Below are 15,535 nucleotides of genomic sequence, written 5' to 3'. Positions count from 1 at the left end.
AGTGCTTTGGGAATCATGTGTGTGTCCCAGAATAGTGCATGCACATCTCTATGGACTTGAATAATCTCACTGAAGTTGGCAATACTATTCTGATGCTTAAAACTCTTTGGGTGTTCCAGTATCTTGTCCAGCATCTTGCTGATCTGGTATCCTGATATATTCTCACAGGTTGTTCTGGTTCACCAAACAAAGAAAATTATAAAGTGAGTAGCAGGGCAAAGTAGACAGTTGTATCATATCTTGGAATTGACATTGTATACAGTGATATGAGAAGAATTAATCCTTTATGAAAAGGATAGTAACATTGCTAAAGGGCCAGAAGTCTGTAATATCTGAGCAAATGAACTGGTTGAACAAGAAACTACAAAATATTTGGTAGTTGAAGTTCACTCTTGCCTCTGAAAGCTCAGGTTTGATGCTTACTAATACCAACTGTTCTGGCTTTATTTTATGATAAAATCTACGCTTGGATATTTTTCTTCAGACTTCATTAAAAAAAGCTGAAAGTCTGAACTTTTCAGGTAAACATAAGCTTTCTGAATCTAATATTTCATCATAGGAATGCAAAAAAAAAAATGTGCATCTTAAAGCTGAAATATAAACTGACAAATTGAACCACAATGTTTTTTAAATTGGTCTTGGAAATTTTTTATTTTGATCTGGATTTATGGTTTTGTCTATGGGATCTTCCAATTAAACCTGACAGGGACACTCTTTATGCATCTGTGTCTCACTTATCAAATAAGAAGCTTTTCAATGAAATGTGTTAATTCTGTTGCATTGTTGGCAATGTTTTTCAGTGGAATCTGAATGAGAAAGTAACAGAATGGCCACTCTTTTCCCCCCTCTCCATAGACATACCTGCTTGTCTGGTTTGGAGGTTCAAGTTCTGCTCTGTCTTTGACTCAAGTTATTGGTAGCCTGAGGAAGGATCTGTTTGTCAACCACAGTTGGGTTAAATAAATCTTTGTCAAAGAAAAGATGACAGACTGTAGTCTTGTGGCTAAGATCTTGCCTGGCATATGTGAATAAGGTGAATTTGATTCAGGATTGGTTTATGTACTACATCTTGATGGAAAACTCTTTTGTTGCTTGTCTACTGGTTATCCATAGATTATTCTGCCTATTCCTATTTCTGTTCTACTTGCACAAACCTTTCAAAAGGTCCTGGAGTTGACCAAAAACTGAAGAAATTGAGTGAAAAAGGCAATTTTTGGCAAAATAGACTTACTGTTTTCACAGCTAGCCCTTCTGGCAATACTGGATTTCCTGGTTTAGAACCAGGCTGGTCTTGCTCTCCCCATCACTACGGATAAATACATTCTTCCTTAGGGCCAACAACTTGTGATATTTCATGGTTATTACATTCTCCATAGAATTTTCAGAGATGATTTAGATATGGTATATAAATACTAGTAAGTCATTAATATAAATATTTACATTCCACTGTAAATTTTCTACACATACTTTTTCTGTGAGGCTGTGAAGGTAATACTGCTTGCCTGTAAGTTATGGAACATCCCCCTGTCTCCACTGCTAAATTGCCAAGAGTGAAAAGTCAGATAATGTATAGATTTAAATAAAATGGGAAAAGGCATCAAAATGTTACAGTGGTGCAGAACAAGCTAACTTGATATCCTCTATTCTGCCTCTAGTCTTGAAACTTGTACTCTAGCAGTACTAAAGGAAGCTACAAGTCAGCTGCAGACATGGCATGTCCTTCATCCAAGTCACACCTAATTGGAGCCTAAGGTTGACTTTTGCCAAGTTCAATCTGTCCTGAAGTAACATGTTTAACACTCAAGTGATTGAAGGCCCAATAGTTTTTCTGTGAGCTCTAGAGGTTTTTCCCATTTCGTATAACAAGTGAGATGGCAAAACCTGGGGGAGGGTATTAAGACAGAGAAAGACAGAAAAAGCTCCAAGTAGATCTTGACAGATGGTGCTTGAAAATGAGTATCTCTTTGGCACCATGAATGCTCCCTGAGGGGTTCTTCATTCTCCAACTCTTTCTCTTTCTTTTTTCCCTTCACTTGCTCCCTGACACTTCCCTTCATTTGCTGTAATTTAAATGAAAGCACAGAAAAGGCATATTTGGTTTTAATATGTAAAGAGCTACTCCTGGGTTTGAAGCAGCCATTTAACATGCAGGATGAGTGAAAAGAGAAATGGAGGCTGGGGCTGCTGGCTGTCAGTTCCTGCCACAGCAGTTGCTGCCATTGCTTGGCTGCTATCAAAGATTCATCAGGGGGGAAGTTGCTGCTTTGCAGACAAAAATAACAGATGGTTGTTCGTGTTTGCCGTACTCCGGGGGCCTTGCCACAATGCATGAGGTCCAAGAGAATTTGCATTACTGGGGTGGTTGCTTTTTGTGTGTGTGTTCATGCATATTTGAACATATTTTTTGGGTTTGGATTTTATAAACTTGCTAATGAATTAAATGATGAACCTATAGATTTCCTGAGATGCTTACAGGATGTGTTGGTTTTGAAGTGAATTTTAATTAAATTTTCCAGTGCTCATCCACAATTTAGCACTGTTCTGTTGCAAAACAAGCTTCTTACCACAGGTGGCAGGGCATGGATGTGACTCAGAAAAAAGCTCTCCCTGCTGCCAACCCAAATAAACATGGTTCATTTTAGAAAAATACCGATCACATTTTTTTGTCTTCAGCAAACTAAATACTATGTAGGCAAAATAAATGTCTGTTTCAGTTGAAGATAAATAGAGCAGAGTAAAATAATTAGAGTTTGAAGTCTTTTATTTTTATAGCTTTAAAGGTAAACTTACCACATTTTTTTCCTAGAAACTAATTGTCTTTATCTGTATACACAAGTTCTGTTACTTAAAACTTAGCATCAGACTCCTCAAAATCAGGTACCTCTCAAATACTATATATGCCAAGTAATGTCACCTTTAGTCTTCTGTCTTCATTCTTTTCATATTATGGTTTCCTGCTAACAATGCCTCATTTGGTATTCAGACTTCTTATATAACTTAGAGTCGTTGTCAGCTATCATTGAATGTATCTCTGAAGAACTGGCATTGCAAAGAGGCAAAGCTATTAAAGTGTGTGTCCCCTGCTACTTTTCTCACTGTATTAATTTTCTCTTAAATATTTTCAAATTCTCTTCATGTCATAGGAGAGTTACAACTTTATCTAATGACTTGTATTTCTTGTATAAAGAAAACTTCCACTTACCAGGATGGTCTGTGGTCTCTTTTTGGAGCATATGGCCAGATCTTCCCCATGCTGGTAAAGAAATAATTTCCATACATTGATCCCAGGAGGCAGATAATAGCTCTGTAAAGCCATTGTGCTCCTTTGTCCTCTGGGCTCTTGTTTTGTAAGCAGATTTGAAGAAGAATTGGGTTGATCTTTGCTTATATTATATTTACATTATATGAATATTGCCTTTGTGGTTCAGAAAATTGTTTCTTCTGTAATGTGCAATTTGGCTTCTAGTGGTTTTGGTCCTGTTCCTGAAGCTTGTAATTGGCCACAACTACAGGGTCATGATGCAAGCTGGTAATTCTAACAGTATTTCATTATCTGAGTTACCTGGCTGCTCTGCCTGGTTTAAGTATTCACATAAACTGTCTGTCCGGGGTGGGTCAGGAAGGACTTATTTCAGAAGACAAACCACCATCGAGGAGTTGAGGATTTATTTATCGTTGCTGGGTGTATTTGATTATTTAAGCTGTTTGAAACTCTTTCCTTCACTTTCAGGGATACAAAGCATTTTGCAGTGCACTCTGCTTTTGTTCTTTTCCTGTTGTTGTACTACAGACCTTACTTTTGCTATAAAAATAGCGAAGTGATGACTTGTGTCCAGTGGGACACGGGGTGCTTGTGGATTGCTCCACACTACTGATGAATTTCATAATTCTTAGCAATAGTGCTCAGTGAGACCATGGGTTTGGCTTTGCTCTTTCCTTAGGTCTGCCTATATAGACTCCAGCAGACAAAGAAACCATTAAACCTGTAAGAAAATATGGCATGTGAAAATTGTAATGCTTGGACTTTTTTGCTATGCTGTCAAGGATAGATTTAAATAGTGCATAAACATAATATATTAAGGATATTTTATATATAATAAGTTGGTGTTTTGTTTGGTTTTTTTTGGGGGGGGCGGGGCGGGGTTTATTTTGTTTTTCTGAAAGAAAACTGAAAAGAACATGAGACTCAGTCTCCTGTGTGGAAAACTTGATGTTCATAACTTTCCAATTCCTAGCTTACTGAACCTTTTTCCTCTGGTTATAATATTTTCATGGAGATATTTTTCCTTAATCATCATGTACCATCTGATAGGATTGCTGAAATATGTGAAACATGCATTATTTCCCTGGTACAGACAGGCTGTATTTCTGAGATTTGCACTAACTAATCCTCTGTTAGGTGAATTACAGCTAGGAATGCTTGTGGATCCTGACTCATATCACCTGTCTGATTTTAGAAACAATCACCTAGGTCTGGGAATACTTCTGAGAAAGCTGTATGGGTAATTGAGTCTAAAATCCGAGACATTCTTACTGGAAGCTTTTATTATGATGTGGTTTTCTTCTCCTCTTGAATAGCCAGTATAGCCTCAGATAGCCACCACTTGCTTCCTACATGGCAGAAGAAGAGGAGATAAGATGTGCAGTGGTAACTGGGTGGTGGTCAGCTTGCTTGAATTTAGGAGTGAATTTCATGCTAATACAGTGGTTCTTCAAGCATGACTGGAAATGCATGTAAATTGAGTTAGATTCTTTAGTATGGCTGGCTGATTATCAAGTGAATTTTGCTAGATGAACTGTGTAATCAAGTCATTGTATTATAAAGCTACAAGATGCATACTCCGTGTATAGATGTTTGGTAAATTAAAATTATTGCTGTAATTTTGAGTTCAGTAGACATTTTAATGTTAGAAGGAGAAAGAGGCTGGCTCTCTATGGTGGTCATTTTGATGAAGGCCAAGATAATCTATCAGCAAAAGCCTTTGGGCTTTATTTTTAGATAAGCAGAATCACGGTCAACTGGTAAAATGCGTTTTGCTATGTTAGTCAAGTTTTTTGAAATCTAAACAGATAAATTAGTTGACAACATGAAATAACATAGTTGGAGGCTTGTTTGCCCAGTGATGAAATTATAGCTCTTCCTAAAAATGCTGATATACTTGGGATTTTCTCAGTAATGCTTCTCTAAACGCTGTTTCTGTCTCACACATAGCTATGACCAAATTTAAAAACTATTATAAATGTGACTAATGGTCAGACTGATGTTTTGTAGCATCAGTGAGAGCATACTGAGTGTTGTATATATTTGAGCAGAGATTTCAACCCTGTTACCCTTTATTGCATGTAATTGTTGTTACAAGTCAAGTATCTATCTAAAACAAATATTTTAGATTCTAAACCACTAGAATCTGTGGTGCTTGGCTAAAAACTTCAGAAGGAAAGAATTTTTGAGAGCTGTTTAAAAGCTTTATATTTCAGCAAGAATTTCCTGGAAAAAATACTATTTTCATCTTTATATGACAATTTACAAACTTTCCAAACTCATATACTGAGGGGAAAAAAATTGACATCCTGAATCCAAGGAAAATTCAAGTAATCTTTAGTGTTGGTACCCATTTGATCCAAAATATGAAAACTTTTTTAAAAAAAAAAAAACCCCAACCACATAGGAAAGAAGAGTTTTCAAACCTTTTTTTTTTTTTTTCTTTTTAACACTTGAACTCCCATTGCCCCACAGCACGCAAGCACATGGGTATGGTTTAGAACTCAGACACTAAGAATTTATGCCTCTTCAGATGAGGCAAATTTTTGTTCCCTTATATATAAACTTTCCAAGAAAAGGCCTGGAGGTTTTTTAGAGGAGTTTTTTGCCCCTAAAATACTGATTTATTATTTGTTTTTTAAATTATTTCTTTCCACTCCAGTTGGAAGACATACTAAAACCGTCTGCATGTGGATAATTCTTCATGCATTTAACTTCTTGACCAAAACAGTGTTGGCTGTCTTACTGTTTGAATGCTTGTAGAGTGTTTTGTGACCCTGAGATGAGAGGATATTAAGTGCAGTTTGGTGTAACTTAGCCATCTACAGTGTGGTCAAGAGGATAATGCTTTGTGGTAATTGCTATATGTGTTTCATCCAGCTGGAATCAGTAACCTGGTAACTTTTAGTTAATGGCAGGTGCTTCAAAGGAATGAGAAGCCCTTGAAAAGGCAGAGAGGGAATAACTTCTCAGGCAGTAGAAAGAACTCTTGTAGTGTGCTGTGAAGGATAGCTGCTGCTTTTCAGGTTTCCTAGCAGCAAAGATTGTCTCTACCTTGTCTAGGTTTCATAAAACCATGGCCAGTTCAAACTGGGGATTTTTTCAGATATATTGAAGGCTGTTGAAATAACTCCTGGACAAAAAGTTTGTGTAGATACAGTTACCTTAAGATGTGCTTTCATCTTGGAGTGTTAAAGTTATGCTGTAAATTCTCAGGTGACAGCAGTGAGAAGTGGAGATTTTCCCCTTAAAAAGATTTGGCAGCTTTGCTATCTGGATTGTTCTTTAATATGGTACAAAATGTAAGACCAGATTGAATGTTACACTGTAAGCACATGCAAATAACATTTTAATACAAATAATTGAACTAGCAGCTATGTATAATTAACTATTAGTTCAAAGCAATTTCAACCACTCATCACAAAAAAGAGGCACTTTATTCCTGTGGTAAATCAGTTTGCTCCTATAGTGTTTGATAGATGATTTCAGTTCCTGTTTATTTTCATTGACTCTTATTATTGTTTGACCAACCTTTCCCACTAGTGAGACCTTGCGTCCTAGTGACTTCAACATCCACATCCACCCATTCATTTGTGACTCCAGCTTTCCAGACAACAGCTTCTACTACCTGAGGATTTGATGCAGTCTGGGGGTGAGGGAGAAGCAGGGTTTGTTTTCCCATGAGCTGGTATTGCTTTGTCAATAACAAACCTGGCAAAATGACCTTGGTACATTGCAGTCTCTTTCACCCAGCTTACAGCAACATTTCAAACATTCTTGAAAGACTGACTAGGTAGATGTGTGGTCAGCCACAGGTAAACCTGAGCACAGGTAAATTTGTCTTCTATAGCTCATTCTCAGATTGTTCTCATCTTTTCCCAGCACATACCTTTTTGGTTCATACTCTGTCTATAAGTTTCTTTTCATATTTAAATTATATTAAGGATCTCAGATATGCTTCAGGACTGTTGTAATATGTTGCCTAGTGTGCTGTCACAAGGCTATGCAGAAGCTGCTAGAAAACCCAAATTAAAAAATCCATAACAACAGGTAAATTCTAAAATCTCTGCTAAATGCTGGAGATCACTCCCACAAGTTCTGTGAGTAAATCAAGACTGAAGCAAAAAAGCATCAAATTCTTGTCAAACTGTCTTGATAAAATAGTTTTATCAAATAATTTTATGTTACAGTTGAACCTTGTAATAAAAGCTCCAGACCAGGGTTTGTCATCTTGTTTACTTGACTGCACCATAAACTTTCTTCATGTCCTTGGGAGAGTTGCTCAGTATAACCCTCTTAGTTCTCTAGTGGTGAAAATATTACTATAATTTTCCTTCTGTTCCCTGTTTCATCTGTTGAGGATTGCAGCTTCTTGAGTAGTCACTATTTCCATAGTTTAGTGAATTTCTCATTCCACCTGCAGCTTATATGAAATGATGTAAAATAATTTTAAGAAATCATGTAATGAAATCACATTTTCACCTGTTTTTATAAGGTCTCTTTAAAAATATGTTGGTTTTCTGTTCCCCAACCATCCATCTTTGTATACCACAGTTTAAAGGAAAAAAACGAAATACAAATGTATTTGTCACAATGGCATTGTGTTGCAAGCAGTTGTGTTTAATCAAGCTCTTTCCACATTTCTTCACTTTAGATAATTATTTTTGCTTTCTCAAAGTGATGCAGCTAGAAGACCATGGAAGGATGTGAACAGGTTGTAGAGAGTGTGAATAAGTTGATCTGTTCACAAAACTCAAATCAGGAAACCCAAATGTTCGGGTGTAGGAAAAGCCTTTAGTCTCCCTGTATTTGTATTTTCCAGCTTTTTAGTGCCATTGCTTCTGTCTCTTGAGGATCTTGAGAGGTGTTCAGGGGTTGGTTATACACTGCTCTGGGTTCAGGTACCACAGAACACTGTGTTCATTCACATAATATTGAGATAGTACTTGAGACAATATAGTCTGAGAAGTTTGCTACATTTATGATGTTTATAACCTGAATGCATGGTGGTGAATGGGTCTGACAGGGAAAGAGTTAATGGCTTTAACTTCCTCTCTCTAGACCACCAGATGCTTTTCAGTGTGCTAACAAGGATGGGTGGATTAGCAGGTGCTTTATTCGGGAAGGCTAATGAGGTTCATTGGCAGTTGGGGATATGAAACAGCAGGGGAGGAGTAGGAGAGATTGGGGTCTGGAAGAGAGCGATGGTGGGGTTTCTGGCTGAATAAGACTGACCAGTCTGTACTGCAGCTGCCTTTTCTTTTTTGTTCTGTGACTAGTAGAAACTCTTTTAAAATACATATTTCATTTGTATGTCACTGCTGATGAATACTGTGGAGTTCCTTCTCCTTGCTTGTGAACTCTGGTGTCTGTGGATTAGTTACTTTCTCATCTCTGGACTGTAATTCTTACTGTTTGATTGCAGTTTTGTGTAACCATATTGCCTGTGCTTATTCTGAGCACTCAGTAGCTGAGAGTGTCCTGAGAGAGATTGTGCCCTAAACTGCCAACTACTCACCTTAATGGGGTGGACCGCAGATGGTGCAAGTTTCCCTTCCAAAGTTCCTCTGCTCCAGCTGGGCTGTCAGAGTGAGTTAACCAGATTAATTTGGTCAGTGCAGCTGAGTCAACTGTGATGTACCAAAGTTGGTGGAAGGCAGTGCACAGAATAGCTCTGCCAAATCCCTAACTGTTCAGTATCTGCCCATCCTCCCTCAAGAAAAGAAAGTTTTAAAACCTCTTACCTTTCAGAGTTGTTTGGTTTCTTTTTTTCTGGAATCAAATGAAATTATTTTCACTCTCCTCCCCACCCATGTCAAAGCAGAAGTTCTTGTAAAGCACTGTGTAGATGCAGGAACTGTACTTGTAGGCAGTAAGAAAATTTAAATGATGATGGGGTCCTAAAATGTGCTGCTCTGTCAAGCTAAAATGCAGGCAGAAATATCTGACATCAAGAAAGATTCACTGTCTGCCTGGATTCTAGAATAAGTCTGGTATAGTTATGTTTGTTTAGATTACAAGCAATATGGTCTTGAAAATCCTCTGAATGCTCTGATGTATGAGGCAGTATATGTTTTCAAAAAGTCAATGATAATAAAGATACACACTTTCTCTTCTAACTCAGCCATACATGGTTCTTTTAATTAGGCTCAGTCTGCCATATTGGAACTAAATCAATTATAGCTTTCTACCTCTTCTAACCAATAATGTCAGACTATAGACATCCAAATGGTCATGTTTGGTTATAAATAATTGGAACTTTACTGAATTTTTCTGGTTTAGAAAATAGGAAAGATTTAATTGTTATTGCTAAAAGATGAAGAAAAAGCATAGTAGGTAAACCCAAGAGCAAGACTTACCACAGGGTTGTCTGCAAAACACTATAAGCAGCTGTGTGTGTGTGCATATTCCCCACTACGGCTAGAAACCTGCCTGGTGATTCTGCATTTCTCTGTTCAAGGCATTGTGCAAACTGAGTGGCAGTGGGCCAGCTAGCAAGTCAGTAGTATTCATAACTTTTCCAGCTTGGGATGTGTCAGATGACTTGGTTTTTTTTGGTTCAGATAGACATATCAGAAATTCTCTAGCGAAAATAATATGTAGATCAAATTTGGCTTTCAAATAGTTCCTTGGGCCCGGGTCTAGGGATAAGAAGCCTTATAGAGCTTCCTGGTTACTGCTGAGATCCATAAGGTCCTCAGTTTAGTCTGAGGTCTCCAAGTTATCTATGCTAGGATTTGATTTAATAAGGGTAGCTGCTTCTGGTCTAGAGTTTATCTCAGGTGGTTCAGATTCCTGAGATGGCCCAAAAAGATGGGAGTTACCAACATGAGGGGAATAAAGATGACATGTGGCCCAGCTGGTTCATGTGACTTGCACCTCTGTGCTGCATGGCAAGAAATGCATGAATATAGAAACTATGTTGACAGACAAAGTAGATGATACTAATGAAAAGTGTCAATTCCACATCTCCAATGCCAAGTGCATTACTGAATAATTCAGTCCCTTGTACTGTACACTTCAGTTCTCTTGGAAAGAGATTTATTAGTTGTCACAGTAATTCTGATGCTGTCCTCCTCAAAGTTTGGCCATAGGAATGCAATAAAGTGTGCTCAGGAGCAGGAAAGAGATTTATAGGAGACAAAAGCTACTCCATGTTCCATCTGTTGTAGATTCTATGATAGATCCTAGGAGCTATTCTAGTTTACAACTGAGAAGGGAAAAAAGCAAGAATGCTTTTTCAATTCAACAACTCACGCAGTGGTACTTCTTAATGCGTGTTACTCAGAACATGCATTCTTGTAATGAGAAATTTTTTTAGACTATGGATAATCCTCTATCCTCAGGAGTTTTTCTTGGCATTATGTATTGCCGTGAGCTCAAAATACCACCCAGACAACTCTTTCTGTAATCTTCAGATTTTGCTCTAAATTTAGGCCAGTTAACATGAGAACCCAGGTGTCTGAATGCAAAAAAACCCAAAATAAAACAAAGAACCTAGTAATTCTTCTGAAGCACAGTTGACAGTTTAAATTTACTGGGCTCCAATTTTGAAAAAAGCACAATAGCAGCTCCCACAATGGCAAGCTTCCTCATGCAGGAACTTCTAAGACTTATCAAGTCCTTCTTCCAGATGCTGAGCATCTAATGGAAGTACACTGTTTATTTTTCTGTTCAAGGCAGTTTACTGAGATCCTTTGTTATCAAGGAAGAAAGCAGGGTTTGTGTTAAAGGCCTTGACTTCCTCCTCTGCTTCTGCCATGGACTCCTTAATGTGCAGCAAATCATGGGACCCTTTTTGTACCATCTTGTACTTGACAGATGGCTTTTCTGAGGAGCATATTCACTTAACTGTATTACAAAAGTACAGCCTGTTTCTTTAGATGGTGTTGGTGTATTGCTGTTTTGCAAAATAATCTTAAATAGTTGAAAATGGTGGGAGGAGACTGGTCACAAGCATCTAGAACTGCTTCACTGATTGTACTGAGATAATATATTACAGCATTTCTGTAGATATACCAAAAAGTTCTCAAGTTATGGGCATGTCTTGATGCTTCAACATTTGATAACATGGGAGCAGTGATCTTTCCTCCCCATTGTGGAGCTCTGATTAATGTTTTCAAAGCAGTTTGGAAGTCACAGAATGATGAGTAGATACTATGTTTGCTTGCTGCTTGATCTCATTAAAAATAATACCCATCACATCTCTTTTCTTCCAGAAATATTTTTGTGTGCGTGTGTAAAACTTTTGTTTTCTGCTAACGCTTTAATTTTCTTCAGTAAACGAGGGGTGAGTGTCAAGGCTGTATATAGTTGCTCTTTCCCTAGAAGAGGAAGAGGATTATGGATGGGGGTAAAATAGCATTTACAATGATAACACCGTTGATACTGAAGTGATAGACTTAGCAAGCTACAAAGGAGGTGTTTTTTTTCTCTCTTTAGGCTACATTTGAAAATATGCACATACTCCTTTAGCAAGACATTGAATTGCAGACTACTTGCAAAGCGGTAGTAGTAGGTGGATTTGTACCCTAGGCAACAGTAGCCTGTAGGCCTGCATAGCCTGGTGGGTAACTCAACATGAGCTCCTACTGCAATGCTATTCTAACTGGGTTAGTAGGGCTACTGTTTTCTTTGTCAATAGGCTATTACATGCAGATAGAGCCTTGTGTTCTGCTAATGGCAGCATTTTATGTATAGTAGTTTCTTCAATTACTTTGATGGATTAACAACATCAGTGTCCAGCTCTCTTACAGCATTTTTTCCTATTCCTGCCTTTTAGCTGGCTCCATACATCCAACTTTGAGGGTGTCCCTCTCTGACTTCATTCAGTAAACAAGTGAGGAGGTTAAATTGAGTTACTCAGGGGTTACATTCAGCCATCTGTTCAAGTGTATCCCTGGCTCACTGAGGTACTCTTTGATTATGCAGGGTTTTGGTGGTTTTATTTTTTACTTTCAGATAAACTTTTTTTTCTCATAACGGGGACCTTTTCACACCTTGTCATGTCTTTCCATGTTGTTACAGAACACAGTGGAAGTGTATGGTATCAAATAAAAAGGAGTTGAGGAAAAATATTAAATTGTTGTAAGAACTTGAGATACAGAAGCATGGGGAAAAGTGAACAGGATCTCCCCACCCATAGATGGAAAATGACTGAGGATTGGGGAGGAGAGTTATATTCCTTAGCTGGGCTTCTTCAAGCCAAGATCAGAGTAGTGCCCCTTATGCTGGAAAATACTTAAAGGTTTCATTATATTCAATTGCTGCTGGCTGCAGAGTAGAGCAGAAGTAATCTGCTAGTTTTGAATGAGAGAGCTCAGGTATTAGAAGCAATTGAGACACAGAAGCACAGAGCATCATCTGACCTGCTGAGAGCAAACTTGTTTCTGGTACTGAACTGGTACATAGCTTCTTAAATGCATCCTCATGTATTTCCCCACTCTAGGGCAGTGGGTAGTTTAGACTAATCCTCAAGTACTTATCTACATGAGGACCAAGCAGCATGATAAACAGTAAAGAAGAAAGGACAGCACTCTAGAGCAGTTAACATCATTTAGTGACCCACATCTGTTCAAATAATTGTTGCTTTACAAGGTCAGACATCTAGGGTTCCCAAATCCATGGTTATGGAATTGGGAGCTGTATCCTCTACCATAGAGATTCTGTGGTCTCTGTAGTGGATTAGTAGCTGGTAAGAGCTCTAAATGTGCTGAAATGACAAAATGTCCAATCTGAACCATGAGCAGGTAAGACAGCAATTAGGGATGACATTATGTCTTTGGGAACACTTTGGTACAAAATTCCATGCCAGTCCTGGAAAGCTTTGTGCTCAATTCACATTTTCAATAGGACACTGGTAGGGGGGAAGGGTGTATAAAAGAACCTTGACATATCTGAGGTCTGGTCTTCAGTGATGGATTTAAGGAGCATGATGTGTCTGAGTGGTCAGGAGGGTTAAGCAATATCTTGGTGGCTATGTTGTGGTGCCTTCACTTGGAGGAAATCCTAGAATAATAAATACCTTTTTAATCTATCAGGAAAAACATAATAAGCACAGATGTCTGAAAGCTGAACCCAGGAAACTTTGAATTAAATGTGAAACACAATTTTTTGCTAGGTGAAGACAGATTAACTGTTGAATCAAAGTGTCAGGAGAATTGTAGAGTTTGTTTCCCTTAATTCCCTCACATTAAGACTAGAAAGTATAATTTGATCAAACAAGTTTCTAGTTTAAACATATAGGTAATTGGTTAAAATTATGTTATCTCAAGCAGGAAATTATATTACTCTGTAATGGCATTCTTTAGTTTTAATATATCTGACCAGTTGGGGAAAAAAGAAGAGAACATTTTTCTCTGTCACTGAAAAATTACATTTCATTAGAATTTGGTCTGGAGAATGAAAACATTTTCGGTTTGTTTTATTTAGCTTTTTGTTGTTGAAGAGAAACAGTTTCTTTATGCAAAGGCATTCCTATTTCACAAAATAGTAATGTCAAGAGAAAGTGTCTTGTGTGTGCATGCATACTGTTTATTTTATATCAAGAAGCTATGTTGTAGCAGTGGATTATTGCATATCTGATAGCTCAAGATCAGGAAGAGAGGACTGAAGCTCCTTAGAGAAAGGTGTATGGTGTTTGTTTACCACCTACTGCTGTTCTTTTGAAACACATCTGTGAGCACAATATTCTCAAGGGATGTTTATAAAATAAGCCAGGAGCCTGTCAGCCACTCACCCTTTTCTCTGTGTTCTGGTGAATAAGTTACATCTCCTCTGTGTTTTCCTATCCCTCTTGTAAAGATAAAAATAATCTGAAATACACAGCAATGCAGACAATTATCTGGCAGCTGGGAACCTGGCAGCCCAAGTATCCTTTTATGATGAGAATGCGCTCTGGCAAAAATCTTCACATGCTGGGGAACTCTCTTCATGCTGTCTTGCTGGAGTACTGGGAGCCTTTTACATGCTTTCATCATGCAACTCCTAGATAACATTTTCTCATTATTAGAGACTCCTTCCTTAAGTCCTCAGATTTGTGCAGAGTTTTGTAAAATGCTTCACCATGCAGGTCTTAGAGGGTTTTATTGACTCTGACTTTATGAAAGCATGAGATGAGTAAACTATTTCTATTTACATACGATTCACACTTTGCCAGTGCTTCTTTCAGGAGCTTTTCCATTTCTGCTCCAAGAATAGTCCCTATTCTAAAGATCAATGATAGCATTTGTTCATCAGAAGTGAAAAAACACTCTTTATAAAAAAAAAAAATAAAATGAACTATCTGATTCCAACATACAACTTTCATGGCACCTCCTGCCTGATTGAAATAACAGCATTAATACATGGCAGTGTATTTGAGCTTCAAAATATGAATCTGGAGATCCTTTTTCAACTCTGGGCTTAGTTACACATTGGATTCCATTTGAATTTCATTTTGTTAGTCAACTTCTAATTGAAAATTATAAAATATTGACTTTAAAAATGGTCTTTTGTAAAACATAGCTTGACTTGGTTTCAAAAACAGTTTGTCTGCCTTACTGTAACCTGTATTATTGAAAGGTGTCATGTCCCGCTCAGACAAGGGCAACAAGTTTGTCTCTCACAAAAGGTAACAGCAAAGGAACTGTTTCCTTCATGCTAAATAAAATGGAAGTAGGTGCAATTATTTACATCTAGTGTATTCTTTAAGTAAATTATAAACTTCATTGTACCTCAGATATATTCTGTAATTCACTGGGTATTTTCTGCATGCTGACCTGGGTTTCAGGGGTAAGGGGAAAAAAGAAAAGCCCAACAAAAAAGCCAACCTTGATCTAAAGTAAAAACACTGGAACTTGCACTAAGTGGTGGCAGGGGAAGCAAAGGACCCAAACAAAGAGGATTGCAGTTTCACCTGTTTGATGTCTAAGTCAGTAAATGGCTGATCTTTTAGAAACAAACAAAAAGAAACAAACAAAAAAACCCCAACCAAACAAGCAAACAACAAGAAATAAACCCCCAAAGTAAGCAAACAAAAACCCCACCACAACACAACCATGAACTGCTCCACAGAAGTGGATATTGGGCAGACCTTACTTCAGCTAGTTCATATCTCATATGGGTCCATGTACAACCAAGCCCAGGCAGCCCCAGTGTCCTACGCGAGCCTCGGGGGCAGGAGCCAGCGTGTGCCGCTGGACTTGGCTGAACGCCGGCCCAAGGGCCTCACTGCTGGCAGCCCCAGGCAGGGTGAGTTGTGCATGCCGTCAGGAGCAAAAGGAGGCTGTGACA

The sequence above is a fragment of the Athene cunicularia genome, assembly GCF_003259725.1.
Source record: "Athene cunicularia isolate RWA chromosome 6 unlocalized genomic scaffold, athCun1 chr6_part1, whole genome shotgun sequence".
NCBI classification, from domain to species: domain Eukaryota; kingdom Metazoa; phylum Chordata; class Aves; order Strigiformes; family Strigidae; genus Athene; species Athene cunicularia.
The sequence above is the reverse complement of the archived record's forward strand: the minus strand, read 5'-3'. Positions refer to the sequence as shown.